The sequence below is a fragment of the Schistocerca gregaria genome, chromosome 8, assembly GCF_023897955.1.
Source record: "Schistocerca gregaria isolate iqSchGreg1 chromosome 8, iqSchGreg1.2, whole genome shotgun sequence".
In the NCBI taxonomy this organism is placed as follows: Eukaryota; Metazoa; Arthropoda; class Insecta; order Orthoptera; family Acrididae; genus Schistocerca; species Schistocerca gregaria.
In genome coordinates this window covers 391,167,826-391,186,042 of record NC_064927.1, presented here as the reverse complement: position 1 = coordinate 391,186,042, position 18,217 = coordinate 391,167,826, and the positions used below count along the sequence as shown (strand labels likewise).

General features: G+C 42.1%; 1 non-coding gene across 1 annotated transcript; it reads right to left on the bottom strand.

Moving 5' to 3' along the window:
* Nucleotides 1–8,326: 8,326 nt before the first annotated feature.
* Trnas-aga (transfer RNA serine (anticodon AGA)) lies at nt 8,327–8,408 on the bottom strand. Its single transcript has one exon. It is a non-coding gene; the product is annotated as a tRNA-Ser (tRNA).
* Nucleotides 8,409–18,217: the final 9,809 nt, after the last annotated feature.

Below are 18,217 nucleotides of genomic sequence, written 5' to 3'. Positions count from 1 at the left end.
GTTTTCTTCGAGGTACTTCATTATGTTCGAATATAGTATATGTTTCAAAACCCAACTGCAAATCGACGCTACTGATATGGGCCTGTAATTCAACGGATTACTCTTACTTCCCTTTTTGGGTATTGGTGTGACCTGAGCAATTTTCCACTATTTAGATACGGATCTTTCTGTGAGCGAGCGGTTGTATGTAATTGCTAAATATGGAGCTCTTGTATCAGCATACTCTGAGAGGAACGTGACTGGTATACAATCTGGACCGGAAGCCTTGCTTTATTAAGTGATTTAAGCTGCTTTGCGACACCGAGGATATCTATTTCTATGTTTCTCATCTTGACAGTTGTTCTAGATTGGAATTCAGGAATATTTACTTAGTTTTTTTTTGTGAAGGAGTTTCGGAAAACCGTGTTTAATAACTCTGCTTTATTGGCACTGTTATCAGTAACTTCACCGTTGTTATCGCGCAGTGAAGGTATTGATTGCGCTTTGCCACTGGTGTGTTTTATGTATGTCCAGAATCTCTTTGGGTTTTCTGTCTGATTTAGAGACAGAGTTTCGTTGTGGAAAGTATTGAAAGTATCACGCATTGAAGTACGCACAATATTTCGAAATTACGCAAACTTTGCCAGTCTTGGGGATTTTGCGTTCTTTTAAACATGTCACGCTTTTTACGCTGCTCCTGCAACGGTGATCTGACCCACTTTGTGTACCATCACTTATTAATTTATGTGGTATATATCTCTCAACTGCTGTCGATACTATCTCTTTGAATTCATTCCACAACTTTTCTACGCTTACACGATCAGATCGGAAAGAATGCAGACTGTCTCTTAAAAAGGCGTTAATAGCATTTTTATCGGTTTTTTAAAAATATATATACTTTGTGTTTCTTTTTTATGGTTGTAGGAGTTAGGCATTCAGCGAAGCAGCTACTGCCTTGTGGTCGCTAATCCCTGTATTCGTGACGATACTCACTATTTTTCCGGGATTATTTGTTGCTAAGAGGTCAAGTATGCTTTCGCACAACCATTTGCGCTTCGAGTGGGCTCATGAACTAATTGTTCAAAATAATTTTCTGAGAAAGCATTCAGTACAATTTCGGATGACATTTTATGCCTGCCGCCGGTTTTAAACGTATAATTTTTCAGTATATCGAGGGTACATTAAAGTCACCACCGACTATAATTGTATGAGTGGGGTACCTATTCGAAATGAGACTCAAGTTTGCTTTGAACTGTTCTCCAACTATATCTTCTGAGCCGGGGGGACGGTAAAACGACCCAATTAATAGTTTAGGCCGATTGTCAAGTATAGCCTCTACACATACTATTTCGAAGGAACTATCTACTTCAATTTCACTTCAAGGCAAACTAATTATGACAGCAATAAATAAACCATCACCAATTGTATTTAATCTATCCGTTCTGAACACTGTTCGGTCGTTAGAAAAAAATTCTTCTGATCTTATTTCCGGCTTTAGCCAGCTTTCTGTACTTATAGCTGTTTGAGCTTCAGTGCTTTCTATAAGGGCTTGGAGCTCTGGTTCTTTCCCAACACAGCAACGGCAATTTACATCTACAACACCGATCGTTTCTACAACTAACTTACTGTGTTTTACCTGTCCCCTTTTAGACGGACGCCCCTTCTATGGTTCCCTGAGGTCCTCTAACCTAAAAAAATGCCCAGTCCCTTCCACACAGCCCCCGCTTCATTTAGAGCTAGCTGCCACTCATCACACCAACTGGAAATAATGCCTAAGTCATCTCGTATCCTCTCACAGTAACTCAACTTCGCCACCTTGCTGTAAACCACGACATTATCAGCAAGCAACCGGAGATTTTACCCACATGTATATATGTATATAGAAAATAATATTGGCCCTATCACACTTCCCTGGGGCACTCCTGACGATACCCTGGCAACTACTTCCACGCTCACAAAGGGTGATTAAATGTGTTAATGTTCTTGATGAATCGCTAGCAAATAAAAGAAATTCTTAAGAAAAGTTTTGAAAGTAAATTCACGATCCAGTTTCCATATGTCCTTCAACATTATCTTCAATTTATGTTTTGGGACGTGGTAATTCATCTAAGCCATCGTATTCTTCCATGTTCTGCACCTTCAAATTTCGTCCTCTCTTACCAAATATCTCTTGTTCCTCCCAGTATCACTATTTTTTACAATTTCCAATAAAATATCTTGGGCATCTGTCAATGCATGTCGTTTATTTTGTATAATTTTCAAACATGCAACACTGATTTTTGTTTTATGCCAAGCATTCTGGCGCAAAGTAGGTCAACGATAATGTCATCAATGAGCTGTGAGAATTTCCCACCCCACTCACCACCCAGTTCCCCTCTGACAAAGACTGTTCCCCCTATGCATAAAATGAATTCCAATTTTCGCGGGAAATTAAAACATAGACCAATTGCGCTAGCGTGATCCCAATGGAAGTAGAGCTGTTGTCCCAAGTATTAACTGTCAGGAAATCTGAGATGACACATTGTTGTGCTGATTTACTTGGAATACTGGCCCTGGCTCTATGACGTCACAATCTGAGAGTTAGAATACAAGCAGGAGCCTACCTAGGACGTCTGATTCCAAGATGGCTGACTAGGAATACAGGATGGCGATGGACTGGGGCAACTGGTGCATCTCTACGTTGTCACATCACAGTCCATCTCAGACCTTTCAGGCTACTTATAACAGTGTGGAATTCTGGCATACTGGTATGGCTCTACCATGACATCAGAATCCAAGATGGGAAACCTGGAATACAAGATGTGATTGAACATGGCAAACAGTGCATACGAGGACAGGCTCTGTGTCATCGGAATCTGAGTTCTTGAATAAAGGCACTACGATGTCAGAGGCAAAGGATGTTAGTGCAAGCCTTGCTGCTGACCTACTTCATGTTCTCCCCAGCTACTATTCACTAAGGGATGTGTGGTCATTGCTTCTCCTAACTCTAAATTGAATCTCCACATGTGTCTATATTTCAACAAACACTAGGAGGGAGAGACGACAGACATTCTGGGCATGGCTTGCCTCAACTTATTCCCAAAGTTAAAGTCCAAACCGTATACCGTTTAGTAGGAACACTTAAATCTTTATTTAAACAAATACATTTTCCTTCCTTTCATTGGTCAAGAAGTCGTCACCATGCACCAATGATGCCCTCAGAAGGTTGGGCAGAGCTATTAAATGCCAGGGTCGCTGTGTCACCTAAGACATAAGAGTCTGACAGCCCATAGTCAGCCAACCACTCATCAGTTACAACTCCTGGTAGAGTGAAACGCTATTCGCATTCAGCCAATTCGATAATCTAACACTTTCGGTGACACTTGTGTGGTGGCTCGCAGCCCAAGCAATTATATATTAAGGTGCTGTGCTTGTAATATTGACCACAAAAATGAATTGTGTGTGGATGGACGGTGATTATTTATTTAAAATAACATAAACATCATCACAGAGTCTTCAGACATGTGAACTTACGGGTACTAGCCATGTAGCAGCAACATTTGATAATGAAATACGTTTATACTTCTTTGACAAATCGAGTTGTACCCATCAAAACTTGACAGATTCATACGATGGGAAAATATGATCTTTTTCACGAGAATACTGATCAATACCTTATGTTATGTTGTGTTAACTGGGGAACTAGAAACGACGGAGAGGCTCCATCCCCACCGCAGCTGCAGTGGTCCACAACCCCACGACGACTACCGCAGTCCACTTCACCCCTCCGCCGCCGCAGTGGTCCACAACCCCACGACGACTACCGCAGTCCACTTCACCCCTCCGCCGCCCCACACCGAACCCAGGGTTATTGTGCGTTTCGGCCCTCGGTGGACCCCCCGCCCCTAGGGAACGTCTCACACCAGACGAGTGTAACCCCTATGTTTGCGTGGTAGAGTAATGGTGGTGTACGCGTACGTGAAGAACTTGTTTGCGCAGCAATCGCCGACATAGTGTAGCTGAGGCGGAATAAGGGGAACCAGCCCGTAATTGCTGAGGCAGATAGAAAACCGCCTAAAAACCATCCACAGACTGGCCGACTCACCGGGCCTCAACACAAATCCGCCGGGCGGATTCGTGCCAGGGACCGGCGCTCCTTCCCACCGGAAAAGCCGTGCGTTAGACCGCACGGCCAACCGGACGGGCTGATCAATACTTTACTTGTACATGACATAGGAAGACGAAAAACTGATCTACCTTCACAACAGGATGCAGCGTCATCTGACGACAGATGACTGTAGCATCACCCAGCGATACAACAGAGAATACTATATCCATATGGTGGAAGAAACATGAATACTACACCTCCAGAGTGAGGCCAAAGGGTAACAGGAATGATATGTGAAAGCTCTAGCTACTGCATAGCTTCACAAGCAGAAATGGATCCATTCCTTCTCTCGTGGCTGAGATCTATCACTAACAGGCACTGTACATGCTGACTCCACTCACGAGTCGCCGTTGCGTAAAGGCTTGCAGTATATACACAATCACTTTTCTAAAGCTTTTTAGGGATCAGCATGTCTGGCTACTCCCCTACTGTGTTCAGGTTGGTCATGGTAGACTCTTGGATGCGTCAGCAGGCCAGTAACAGAAGAATCAACTGTAAGACATGTTTATTCATTACCCAGTCTCTCCCATAACTCCTCTTTTCTTCCCATACCACACTACCGAGTTGTCAGTTGCCATGATGCCCGATGCTACTGGCCAACCAGGCACTGCATGTCGCTATGTTGTCGGTTATCGTGAAAACCGACACTACTGCCCATCGGTTGACTGCGCTGTCATGATGTTGCGCTGTTTGCCAATCCTGACCTGCCTTTCAACAAGTAGATGGTGGATCGGAGGCTGTGACGTTAGGGGCAGCTTGTGTCCAGCTTAGTGTTGTGGTGGCTGTCCCCTGAGTGGCTCATCAGCAGCAGTTGTCGTTCTAGTCTCAACATTTGGCTCCTGGAAGTTCACAAAGATACACTCATCCTTTCCCAACAGTGTAGCAGAGATGTACTGCAGAACTGGAATGATCTTGCACAAACTGTTAACTCTTACCTAACAGCAATCAGAGAATCAAGTGTAAACAAGATGAACACCCTCAGTCCTTCTGATGAAGTGCCTACTGCCTTGTTGGCCGGCCTATTTATTATGGTTGGTGAAGGAGATTTGCTATTAAACGTCATTCATAATGATCAGTCTTCTTTTATTAGTCATTCCAACTGCCACATTTGCTTTACAATTCGTTTTGGTATGTTAGCCCTATTGACAAATCCACGGTGTGGGAAGTTGCAAAGTGAATGTTGTTTCTTGCGCAATGTTACAGATGCATCCAAGGCCCACCTAGCTCTGTCTCTTTTGCGTTCTTCCTGCTGAATTGCTCGTAGTCACACACTGCCCTGCTGAGCTTTTTGTTTCTGGCGGCCTGTTCGCTAAGCGTACTCGCGTATGACACATGCCACAGACGCTGGCTCACTGAATCTACTGTAGATGAAATGCTCGGACCTCCCCAGTAGAAAATACGTCCCGAATTTTATTTATTTTCTCCTTCTATTGCACTATTGAATTATAACAATAGGTCTACTTGCTAACCTCTAACTCGCATTTATCCTGTTTACACAGCTTACTCACACAGTTCTCTCTCTTTTTTACTTATTTGTGTAAATCCACTCTACAGGAACCTCATGAATCAGTCTTTCATTTGCACACCTGATTCTTTTTATAAGGATATAAACTTAAATTGGAAAGAACACACAGAAGATGATGTGGGGAAGGCAAACCAAAGACTGGGTTTGATTGGCAAAACACTTAAAAATGTAACAGATCTACGAAAGAGACTGCCTACATTACGCTTGTCCATCCTCTTTTGGAGTAATGCTGCGCGGTCTGCGATCCTTACAATATAGGATTAACGGAGTACACCGAGAAAGTTTGAAGAAGAGCAGCAGCACGTTCTGTATTGTCACGAAATAGGGGAGAGAGTGTCACTGTCATGATACAGGATTTGAGGTGGACATAAAGACGTTTATCGTTGCGGCGGAGTCTTTTTAATAAGTTTCAATCACCAACTTTCTCCTCCAAATACGAAAATATTTTTTTGCCCCCTACCTACATAGGGAGCAGCAATCAACGTAATAAAATAAGGAAAATCAGAGCTTGCGCACAAGACTCATCAAAAAAGTACGTGGGGGAATTGAAAAATGAGTCTCCCCTGTCGACTGTGGTCAGAGTTGTGTTCGACAAAAAAAAAAAAAAAAAAAAAAAAAAAAAAAAAAAAAAAAAAAAAAAAAAAAAAAAAAAAAGAAAGAAAGAAAGCAGCGAATGAAACCTTAAAGATAAGACATATCTTTATTTTTCTACATAATTTCCAAGTACATTGAGACATTTGTCATACCGCTTTATAAGCTTCAAAAAGCTTTCCAGGAAAAAAAATCAGGGCGTTGCATACGGAAGAAGCGTTGAACGGTTTGTTTGCCGTCAGCATTGCGCCTAGAACCGCTCGGTCACACCTGCTGGCAGTTTTCTTCAAAGCAGAAAACAGATGGACATCACTTGATGCGAGATCCGGTTTGTAAGGCGGATGGTGTAGGCGCTCCCAACCAAGAGTTGCAATATGGTTTTGCGTTGCCATCGCCGTGTGTGGTTTTGCAGTATCATCCAACAGCAGAACGCCAGATCTGAGGAGGACAGGCCGCTTTTTCCGAATCACCTCTTTCAATTTCGACAGAGTGGCACAGTACTGCGTAGCACTGATGGTCGCATCCTTCAGAAAGTCCAGCAGCAAAACTCCTTTGGCGTCCCAGAAAACGGTGAATAGCACTTACCTACAGACGGAGAGCTTTTGACCTTCTTTCGGGCATGTGACAGATGTTTCCACTCCTGCACTTGCTGACGTCCATCACTGAATTGCTAACACCATCTCCGCACCATTTGCCTCGACATCACACCTGACCCATACACCTCAACAAGGCGGTTATGAATTTCTTTGCCTGAAACTCCACGTGGCCACTCATAGCGGATAGCACCTCTCACCACAACTCCAAAGCTCACCTTCTCTCCATAATTTCGGAAAATGACTGAGCGGCTGGCCTCCTCTTTGCGCAGGCACTGCAACAGTGCCATCTGCTTGACCGCGGTCGATTGGCATAAATGAACACAAAATGTCGTATGAAACATTCATCTGAGGCTTCCAAAACCATTTTCAAATTTGTTGTAGATCCAGCTTTTAACAGTCAAGATAATCCCCGCCTCTGCAGTTCGTTAGATCAATCAGCAACATACCAACTACATTGCTTTGCTCTGCGACTGCTTGTGGCGCAATGGTTCACATTCTTTAGACCTTGGAATTTCACACGCTTTCAGTTTCTTCTTGCGCAGAAAAATGTATTTCTGTTTTCGACTGATGTGCTTGTCATTAAGCAGAGGTGTAAACGTCTACAATATACCACTGCTACGCTCTTCCGAGTGAACCGCAATAGCTTTGTCGTGTAGAACTGAATGCAGAATCAGCAAGAGATTATGGGTTTCTTATTATACAGACAAACTGTAAACTGCTGTCAGGATTACACTGTACTTCAAGAGTCGGGGGCGTCCTAATGAAAACTAGGAATGGGTGACTGACACATATTTTTATGTGCCATTTTTATGTGCCGGGAATCTGCAGCAAAATCCATGTACCAGCTCCTTTCTACAGATCAGTAAGCGCAGAAAACGTTGAAAACACGAGTTTCGACAGAGTTCGTATCCATCTGGACTGCAGACCGGCGCCGAAACACGCAGCCGCACCAAGGAATCGGCGTAATTTTCCGCGAATAGAGTGGTAACCGAGACAATAAAAAATAAATAGTGACTGGTATAGCAATATTTCTCGTCACGTTCGGCAATGTTAAAGTTGCAATTTATTGGCCTCGCAGGCAATGGCTGATAGATTTTCGAGAGAATTCTGTAATGAAAAAAAGCACTGTATCTAGTTTCCAGGAGGGGATGCCAATGCCCTGAGTCGCATTTGAATTTTATTTCCACTATACCTTCGGCAAAGACAAAATTAAAAATGATGATATTGCAGAGCCACGTAATAAGCTTTTCTTCGCAGTTACATTTGTCATTAGGTTTAGTTACACTTTTTTTATGAAACATGTAAATTATCCGATACCTCTGCAAATGCAGAAGGCTACACGCAGTATACGTATGCACTTCATGAGAATTTGACGTCTGCTGCCTTCCTCCTCCATTATATTGCAATTTTAATGGCAGTGTAACACGTGAATTTTGTATTTCTAGCACCATATTTTCTCAAAAACCATCAGGCAAAGATAAAAATATTCGCAGTCGGTAGGACTCGAACCTACGCTCCCAGAGGGAATCTGATTTCTAGTCAGACGCCTTAACCACTCGGCCACGACTGCCGTGTTATAAACGGTCATCCAACTGGTTTTAAAGTGTCGCTCAACTTCTTTTCAATTGAATGATACTTTCCTTCAATTGAATGATACTTATCATTAAATGATAATATCTATGAATCTACAACGGTGTCAGGACTAAAATGAGCAACAGGGTGCCTTTCATTTTCACGCGCGCTATGAAATATACTGGTCTGAGAACGACCCTTTAGAAAAAGGAATGCATATGTCGCATAATCTAAGACACAACGTTCCCACGACAATAAAAAAAAAAATCCGAAACCTGCCGCATGGGACAACGATGTCCACGAATGCATTGTAACAAAAATAAAATGTACGGTGCGTTGTATTAAAAATAGCCATGCGTCTTTTATGTTTCAGCATATCTTCTAATATCTTTCAGTAGTTCATTTTATAATAAACTGAAGGATGTGCTTCACAAAAAAAAAAATCTCCCAATAATTCTGTACACTATTCCTATGGCTTATCTCCTAGGTTATCTTTTGAATGAATGAATCAGTGGGGACTCGTAGGTATACAAGATGGGTGTTCACAAATTCTCAAATTCAGATAAATATGACAGTGCGATATTAATAGCATCTGCTGTATAACAGTTATGTTTAACAACATATGTATACAACCTCAACCGCGGTCAATAATAATAATAATGATGATGATGATAATAATAATAATAATAATAATAATAATAATAATAATAATATGCATAGCTTGTCTGAAAAAATAAGAATTATTTTTGTGAAATTTTGTTGTTCTATACATAATTAAGTACAGTTTACGGCAAGAACGAGATAATGCTTTCGCTACTCTCCATTCCGCATTTTTGTATAAGTGGGAGTTTTCGTGCTTCTTTATTTTTTCGGACAAATACACAAGATCCCTAATTCATGTGTTAGTTAACAAATTTAACTTCTGGGATGACAATTAGGCAGTCTTACGTTGCATCCATACAGCAACTTACGCTTGTTATACACTTCTTTGTTAAATGTTCGCTTTTACTCGCGCTTATTTGATTTCGTCACTTCATCATACAACGAATCTGATCTGGAATGCCGTAGTTTCTTTGCGGCTAACTTTTTTCTTTTCTGTTAGCGCTTAACACAGGGTCAACAGAGCATGTGACATGTAAATCTATTCTTTATGTTGATGGCACCACTTTCATTGAACCGGAAATGACATGGAGAACTTAATGAAATAAAGCAAAGCCAGCTTAGGATTCGTGCACAGTAGGCAACCAACTCCAAACACAAACTGCCGTTTGCGGAGACCATTAAATTCAAGTACGTAGTACTATCTACCAACAAGGCAGAATACGAATGACGTGCTCAAAACCAGCAGGATACCGTCTTCACCCCCCCCCCCCCCCATTTAAATGAGTATCAGAGAAACACAGCTTTTCGTGAATGCTCAGATATACGTACCATTTGGGCCTACAGTACAGATAAACCGTCACACCACAAGATCAACAGATGTGAGAATCAAAATCGATGATGATGAGCGTTTTGCTTCTCAGTGCCCCAAAGTGAAGGTGTGCTTGGGACCCTGATCCCAAATTTCACCGCGTCTAGAGCAGCAATATGTAGCACAGCCCGTTGGATTTATCTCTGTGTATTTCAAATTACCGCATCTACATTACGTTTTAACAGCACTGTGTGTGTCAAAAGTTAGGGTGTTCATGTGCTCTTGTACAACAGCCACTTCAGGAATGATATTTTGTGTGTGTGTGTGTGTGTGTAAAGATGAAGCTCTTTGCCATTTTTAGATTTTGGGGAATTTGTTTCACATTATGAGCGATTAAATCCGTGATGAGTTCCCTAAGCAACAAATATGCAATAATCAAGAATTTAACTCGTATAATCTCCAGATATCAAGATGGTCATGTATTCCTCATGTTTCATACATCAAATGGAAAGTGATTTTCTGAGAGTCCATGGGCCATCAGCCACTTCTCTGGTCCCTATGAACTTATGAATTCAGCATCTGACCTACAAGTAAAACCATACTGTTAAAATGCTTACAACATCTGATACAGCTCATCAACACTTAACCTTCACCTGAATCTTATGTCAGCTCTATTCTGATGGCCAGCTTCCATAAACCAGCATATGCCAAATTTACCAAAAGAAAGAATCAGTGGGCACTTATACACTGCTCACCCTTTCCATCAAAATTGTTCTGTTCCCTACAACCTTGACATCTCCTGCAGACATAATAAACTTGCGGCTCATACCACTGCTGGATCCAGTTATTGCTACTGTCCCACCAGCCTAATTTGCAAGCCAGTTTCTCATGACATCTTGGTCTGCCTTTATTTATTTATTTCATCGTTGAGTATTTTGCACGTTACAGATATTAGTTGTTTGTACAACCTAAATAATACATATATTTTTGTGGTTAAAAATATTCTTCTATGGCCAACTTTGTAAAACACTTCTGAAGGCTTTTAATGAGGTAGTGTGGGCACCTGGTTGCAGAGTGTTGAACAGTTTTACTCCAAGGCATGTATAGCTGTTGTGAATGTTGATTAGTCTTGTAAAGAGGTGATCAATTTTTTGTTTTTGATGTGTGCTGTGACAATGAAAATGTTGCCTTAATTTGGGGCTCTCTTGGTTTCATTTTGTGTAGTCTAGGCATCACATTATAACTATTGATGGAAATGTCATGACATCCAGTTTTTTTAAAGGTGGTCTACAAGATACATTCTTTTTGAAAACACTCGTTACACATCTGATACTCTTTTTCTGCCACATAAAAACTCTTTTGGCCCCAGTGGAGCTGCTCCTAAGCAGTATGTAGTATGTTATGTGGCAATGAAAAAATGCATAATAGGAACTGATCATCAAGTTTTCACTCGCACTAAGTTCGTGTAATAGGTATATTACTCTTGATAATTTAGTGTATATACAATCTGTGTGGAGGAATCCAACTGTACACCCAGAAGGTTAACAGACATACAGTCGTTTTTGCCACTGGATACACTAAAAATTGCATTTTCTGTTTCATTTTCGTTTGCAGTTAATTCTTTGCCTTTGAAACAAGTATTAGAAATTCCTAAGCTGGCTTTGCTTTATTCCATTAGGTCCTCTATGTCATTTCCAGTTCAATGAAAGTGGTACCATCAACATAAAAAACAGATTTACATGTCACAAAACTAGGTAGGTCATTAACATAGGTTATAAACAATAAGATTCCCAGACTCCTCTTAAAGCATCGAGGAATCTAGCTCATACCATTAAAATATGCCCTCTGCTTTCTGGTATCAACATACATTTCTATAAAAGTGAGATCTGTATCTCAGATGCTGTAGCACCTCAATTTATTGATAAGAATCCAATGACATACTCACTCAAATGCCTTGTTCAGGTCAATCGTAGGACATCAAAGGATGATTTTGCTTCCAACACTGCATACTGTTGAAACAACACTTTCAACAGCTTTCAGTACAGATGAATTTTATATAAAGCCATACTGAGCCTCTGCCATTGTTCCAATGCAGCTGAAATGTTTGCAGATTTGTTGGTACAGGTCTTGATCCACTATTTTCAAAAGTATTGGTACAAGAGAAATAGGACTGTAGTTATCAACACATAACTTGTCTCCTTTTGTATAGGGACATGTACTGCTATCTTTAAGCAAGTTGGAAAACAATAACTCATAAAAAATCCAGTTTATTAGCATACATAATTATTGTAGTATAATGTCTGCTATCTTGTTAGTAGACCATACTGAGAGCACAATTATTTCTTGTAACTTGGCATACACTACAAAAATTGACATGTGCAATTATAGCTCAAGAAAGCACAATGTACAAATTGACTTATAAAAACTCATCACTATCTATTATGGAAACAAATGTAACTTGATTTGCTGTTAATAAAAATGCATACATTGCACTGTAAGTGGCTACAGGAAAAATGGCTTGGTTCTTGAGCTATGAATTATGTTCTCACTTAATGAGCCATTTGCGAGCATAAGAGGTTTGGTGTGTTCTTATTTACACTTCTGCAAGCCCTTTTAAGAGTGGAGCCCCTCCACATCCACACCAATACCAACACAATGACCATCTCAAAATATCTACTGTCACCTCCGTATTTGTTAGCTACTAATCAAGTACTCCATGGGGTGTTAGGCTGTGACATTATCCACATGTATGCTTAGGATTACCCACAAATATGGTCGCATTGAGGAGATAGATAGGGGAGCAAAAGTAAATGAAAGGTAGTGATTTTAGGGGCAAAAGGAAAAAAGTGCCAAGGGAAAAAAAATCCTCTGCAATAGTCTGATCAACTAGCAAACACAGTAGTATTGGGGCGGTTGTTAGTTGCGGGTATCATACAATGCTCGGTATTATTGTCATAGCTTAGGTTGTCATAAAGAGTGTCAGCCCCATCAAGGAGGGGTACTGATCGGCTGGGCCCCTATGAGTCTCCTGGCCCAGCTGCAGTGTCTGCACCTGTAACAAGCTGAGGTTGTTATACGAGTGGTTGATTGGCCCTAAATCTGTTAGACTGTGTAAATATTATGGGTCGGTTTTTTTTGAATTTAATGTGCAATACAGCTTCCCTGCATTGCCGGTTGGTTGGCTAGTTTACAGCTGCCAATGCCAGTTAACATTGCTGTGTGGCAGGGGTCACCAGTATTTGCCATGTCTGTGTGTTGTTACTACCCATAGATGGTTAATTGCCCCTAACTAGTAGTGTTTTTGGACAGTTGTTTTTCCACCTATGGTTGTGATTACAGTTTCCCGGGTTAAGTAAGAAAGGATTGTTTGAGTGTCTCATATTACACGTTTTTTGAATGCCTCCATGAGAGTCTCAAACTGGTATCCTCTGTGAAGATCTGCAGTGCAGTTGTATTGCGGAGCATTGCTTATATTACACAGCACTTTGTTGTGTATGATATGCAGGTGGTACAGGGGTGTTGGAGCCACATACCCCCAGACTGGAGCTGCATACATGGTTTAATTAGTATTGTATATAAGGACATCAACATCCCCCTCTGAGAGAGCTTTGCGTGTTGAGCATAAGGTACAGCTGTCAGAGTCTCACGTTAGCTTGGGTGGTGGTGTCCTATTCAATATGGTCCCCAGTGTAGGTTTCTGATCCAGCCAGGCACCGAAGTATCTGACTTCCTTACAGAAAAGTGTTGGGTATGTGTGTAGCATTATTTGTCTGCAGTTTTGATGTTTGTACGGATCTTTTGGTTTACATGTGACCAGAAAAGCCACACGCTTGTCAACATTTACTTTAACACACCGTCATTCCAACCAAGGTTCGTCAGTTCTGAGTGCTGTCTTCAATTGTGAATTAATGTTTGACAGTTTCCAGTCTTGTGCTAGGACGCTGTGTCATCCCCATAGATGGCTACTGTCGTGTTTTGTGTAGTTGGGAAGTCATTGATGTAAAGGTTAAACAAGAGGAGCCCAAGGATACTGCTTCTCCCACTTGTAATCTATGTTGTGTTTGTTTGCCCTGAATGTGAGTGTAGAAGCATCTGATGATATATGGGTGTATGAGATGTACGAGTCCATCGGGGAAACCAATGTTGCTGACTTTGCTAGTGAGACTTGTGGCATAGATCGAAAGCCTTTTCAATGTCCAGGAAAATCTCCCCTATAGTTTTGTTGGTGTTGTAGCCATCTGTGATATGTTCCACTACACGGAGGAGTAGTTGTGTTGTGGAATGGTGATTCGTGAATCCAAATTGCTCTGGCCTCAGTGTGTTATTGGTGATGCTGTGCCTAGTGAGATGTTTGAGAATTACCTTCTCAACAACCTTGCTGAGTGAACACGCCAGACTGATGGGTCAGTAATTTTGTCAAAGGGGGTGGTGTTTCCCTAGCTTCCTGAACAACAGGACCTTGGTCACCTTCCTGTAACCAGGAAAGTGTTGGTGCTTTAGGATGGCATTTGTGATGTACAAGGGATAGGCAAAATAATGTGAACAGTAGTAGTAATGGAGTGGATGTGTTTGATGGTCAATAATGCAGGTAAGTCATGTATTTTGCTGGACTGTGTGTATTCAGTACAGACTAGGCATCAGTGCAGGTTGTTTATGAATAGTGCACACTTTGTTTTCACATTCAGAGGCTGATGTGGATGTGCAATGAAATACCGAACAGAGTTACAAAGAGGCCAGATTGTGGGGGCCCAATCAGGTGAAGCATCAGTAGCCAAGATGGCCAACTTATTGAATGTTTCAAGAGCAACTGTTTCAACAGTTGTGATAGCCTATACAGAGTGTGGAAAGACATCATTGTGCAAACATAATAGTTGGCGAAATCAAAACTAAATGACAGAGATCATTGTACGCTAGCATGAAATGAGTTAACAAAACACAAAAATAAGGTGGCTAAAGTGACTGACAAGCTCAATAGCCATTTTCGAGACCCAGTATCTATTGACACTGTCCGCTGAGAATGCCATAAAGTGAATTTCGTGGATGAGCTGCTGTACCAAAACCATTAGTGATAACTAATGCAAAGAAGCGTAAAACATGGTGTCAGGAGCATAAATCCTGGATAGCTGATCAGTGGCAACATGTCGTATGGGTTGATAAGTCAACATTTTCATTACTTCCCTGTGTTAGGTACTCAACAGCCTTATCTGAGTACTCCTTGGGGACATGGTTTTGAACGCTGTCAGGACCAGGAGCTTTGGAGCTGTGGTATGCTTGGTGACCCATGTAATTTCATGTATGTTGGTACATCTTCCTACATCACAAATGGACTGGGTAACAAGTCATATGAACTCCTAGTTTGTTTAAAGTATGAAAAATGGGTAAGATGGAACCATGTTTGGTGTGTATGAGACTACTAGTGTCCTGGCCATCAGTTCATCCTTCTCCTCCACAGAGTATGCTGGTCCATCAGGTCCTTGTGGAGCTGGTGTGTAGTTTTCCTCCTTAGTGAAATGACAGGCTAGTTTCCACACACCATGCTGTGAGGCATCCAGTCCTGCGAGTGTGTTGTCCCACTGTGTGGTTTTAGATGTTTGTTTTTTCCCTGTGGGTTACCCTGGTGCTTGTTAATGTGCAGTTTATACAGCAGGCACCTGGTGCACTGCGAATATCTCCCGGGATGGTTTCTTGTTGCGCTAGTGTAATTTAGTTTTTGCTGTTTTGTATGCATGAATTCCAGTCAGGGTAATTGGCAATAAGATTGCCAGCAGCTATTATTTGCAGTGTTGTGTCAAGTATTTGCTGATATCGCATGTTATAAAGTTATCAGGATGACTGTATACCAATATTAGTGTAGTGTTTGCTCCATTAAATGAGACCTGATGGATGCGGTCTCTAATCTTTCATGTGCTGGATGTTCTATGTTTGTGTATTTTATGTCTTGATGTACGATGATTGCTGTTCCCCCCCACAGCCACACTGTGCCATCAGCCAGTATGGTACATCCAACAGCCTGGGAAGCATAGTTGTCTGTCTGGTGGGAGTTTTTTTTCCCCATGAGAGTTGGCTGTAAGCACTATGGGACTTGACATCTGAGGTCATCAGCCCCTTGACTTAGAACTACTTATACCTAACTAACCTAAAGACATCACACACATCCATGCCTGAGGCAGGATTCGAACCTGCGACCGTAGCAGCACCACAGTTCCGGACTGCAGCGCCTACAACTGCTCGGCCACAGTGGCCGGCTTCATGAGAGTGATCCAGATTCACTTCTTTCCCATGAAGGTGGCTAAACCCTTTTGTTGCCCATCCCATCTGCATTCCTAGAACAGGATCTGTGTTAGTGCAGCAGTCTTTGCTGTTGGAGCAGTTGTTGTGTATTATCCATGGAAGAGTTTAGGCAATGCAGTGAGAGCTGGTTGTATGACAGCCATGTGCTGGCCGGGTGCAGCCACCATGAACTGTGTGCCCACCCCCAGGTGTATCTTAAGCCACATGTGAGTAGGGAATAGTGTCTTGATTATGCTATCGATTATTGTGAGGACGTTTGTTATGTTGACCACTGTGTTGGCTGTAGTATTGGTCGCTGCAGTTCTTGGGTTGGCATAGTGGATGGGTTGGCGCGCGCGTGCGTGTGTGTGTGTGTGTGTGTGTGTGTGTGTGTGTGTGTGTGTGTGTGTGTGTGTGTGTGTTTGTCTCTCATTGGGGCCCATCTGTGGTGTTGGTGTGGTGAGGAGGGGGGAGTAATGAGAGTTGTGGTTTGGCTGTCTCTTTGACTGTATTCCTGCATTTGGCTGTTTTGTTTGTTTGTTTGTTATTGTGTGGAATTGTTTCTCTTTTTGTTTTTTGGTTTCTTTTGCATCCATTCCTGGGTTTTTGGTTTCTCTTGTGTTGATGCATCTTCTTTGATTTTACATGTCACTGACTACTGCAGTCAGAGTTGACTCAGTGTTGTTTTGGGCGAATGGTGTTTGCATTGGTACGGATGGGGCTGTCTGTTGGCACATAATGGTTGTGATTCTGTTGTTGAGGGAGTATTTCATGTGTTTTTGGAGCTCTTGGTGTCCTTGGCCCTTCCCCCACCACTTAAAATGCCGGCAAAGGAGATTCTGCTCTTAAACAGATGCAAGGGTGGCTTGGAGCTGTGCTAGTGGTCACTTAGTTTTCTTTGGTGGTTTTATGCCACAGAGCTTCTTTGTGGGCATCACACCCTCTGTAATTCACCACATGGGCATCACCACAGCTGGCACATTTTATTGATGTTCCTGATTTGCAGTGTTATGCTGTGTGGTTGACGGCACATTTGCGGCACAGGTGTGCCAGGCCACATATTGTGGCTACATGGCCAAAACTACTGGCAATTCTGGAATTGTTGAGAGGGGGGGAAAGGGGGTTAGGCATGCAATGATGTGTACATTTCTACCCTATGACCATATGAAGCAGGAGCAACTGCTTCAGAAATCTGTGGGAGTGAGCCGTGTTAGGCAACTCCACAAGTTAGTTTGCTTGCAGCATGTGTGTAAACAAACCATGCATGTGGCTCAAGCTCAAACAATCCCAGCTGAGAGCAGTAATTTCTGCCTTTAGTATATTGTTTGGAGCTGTATTATAGACTCCTTTCACGACGTACATTTGTGGTTTCTCATCCTGGGTCTTGTTTAGCTTGCTGAGGCAAGTGTTTTTGTGTATCATGATCAGGTGGGCAGCTGGCCAGTGTTGTGCTGCTCTGCGTAGCTGCTTGTGTAGAACTGTGTTGGTTAGCTGCTGCAGGGTTGTTTGTGTGCTCACATGTATGTGCATCTTCTTTGTGTTTCTGTCTTGGACCTTCCAGCTGCCAAGGTTCTTTGTTGTCTTGCTATTCCTCTTCCAACTCAGGTAGCCACAGCAGAAATAGTGATGGCATGTTTAGTATTATATCTGATTTGTGTGTGTTGTGTTAGGGTAGGAGTGAGATCCTTCTCGAGGCAGGTCATCTCCTCCAGGTGGGCGGCGAACAGGACAGGAGTGTCGACAGGAACAGTCACCTACAGATAAGGGTAGTCCCTACAACCTATCTGGGTGAAGTGCTATGTGCTGTGCAACAGAGCGCATGAGGAACAGAGCAGCATGTGGTACACAGATATACGCAATGGTTCGGCTCTATGTAATGCTGTGCGATGGCTCATTATTTGGAACAAAACTCACAGCTCATGAACCCAGCCACCATGTCAGTAGCCGTTAATTGTGGATGCGCCTGTATTATTGTTAACACCAAATCAATTTACACTTATTTCTATATGAAACTGTGATAAGTTTTTAAAAGTCAATTTGTGCATTGTGCTTCCTTAACATTGTGCTGCTTGTTCAAACTTGACATCCATAAGTCACTTTTCATAATGTAAGCAAAGTCAGAAGGG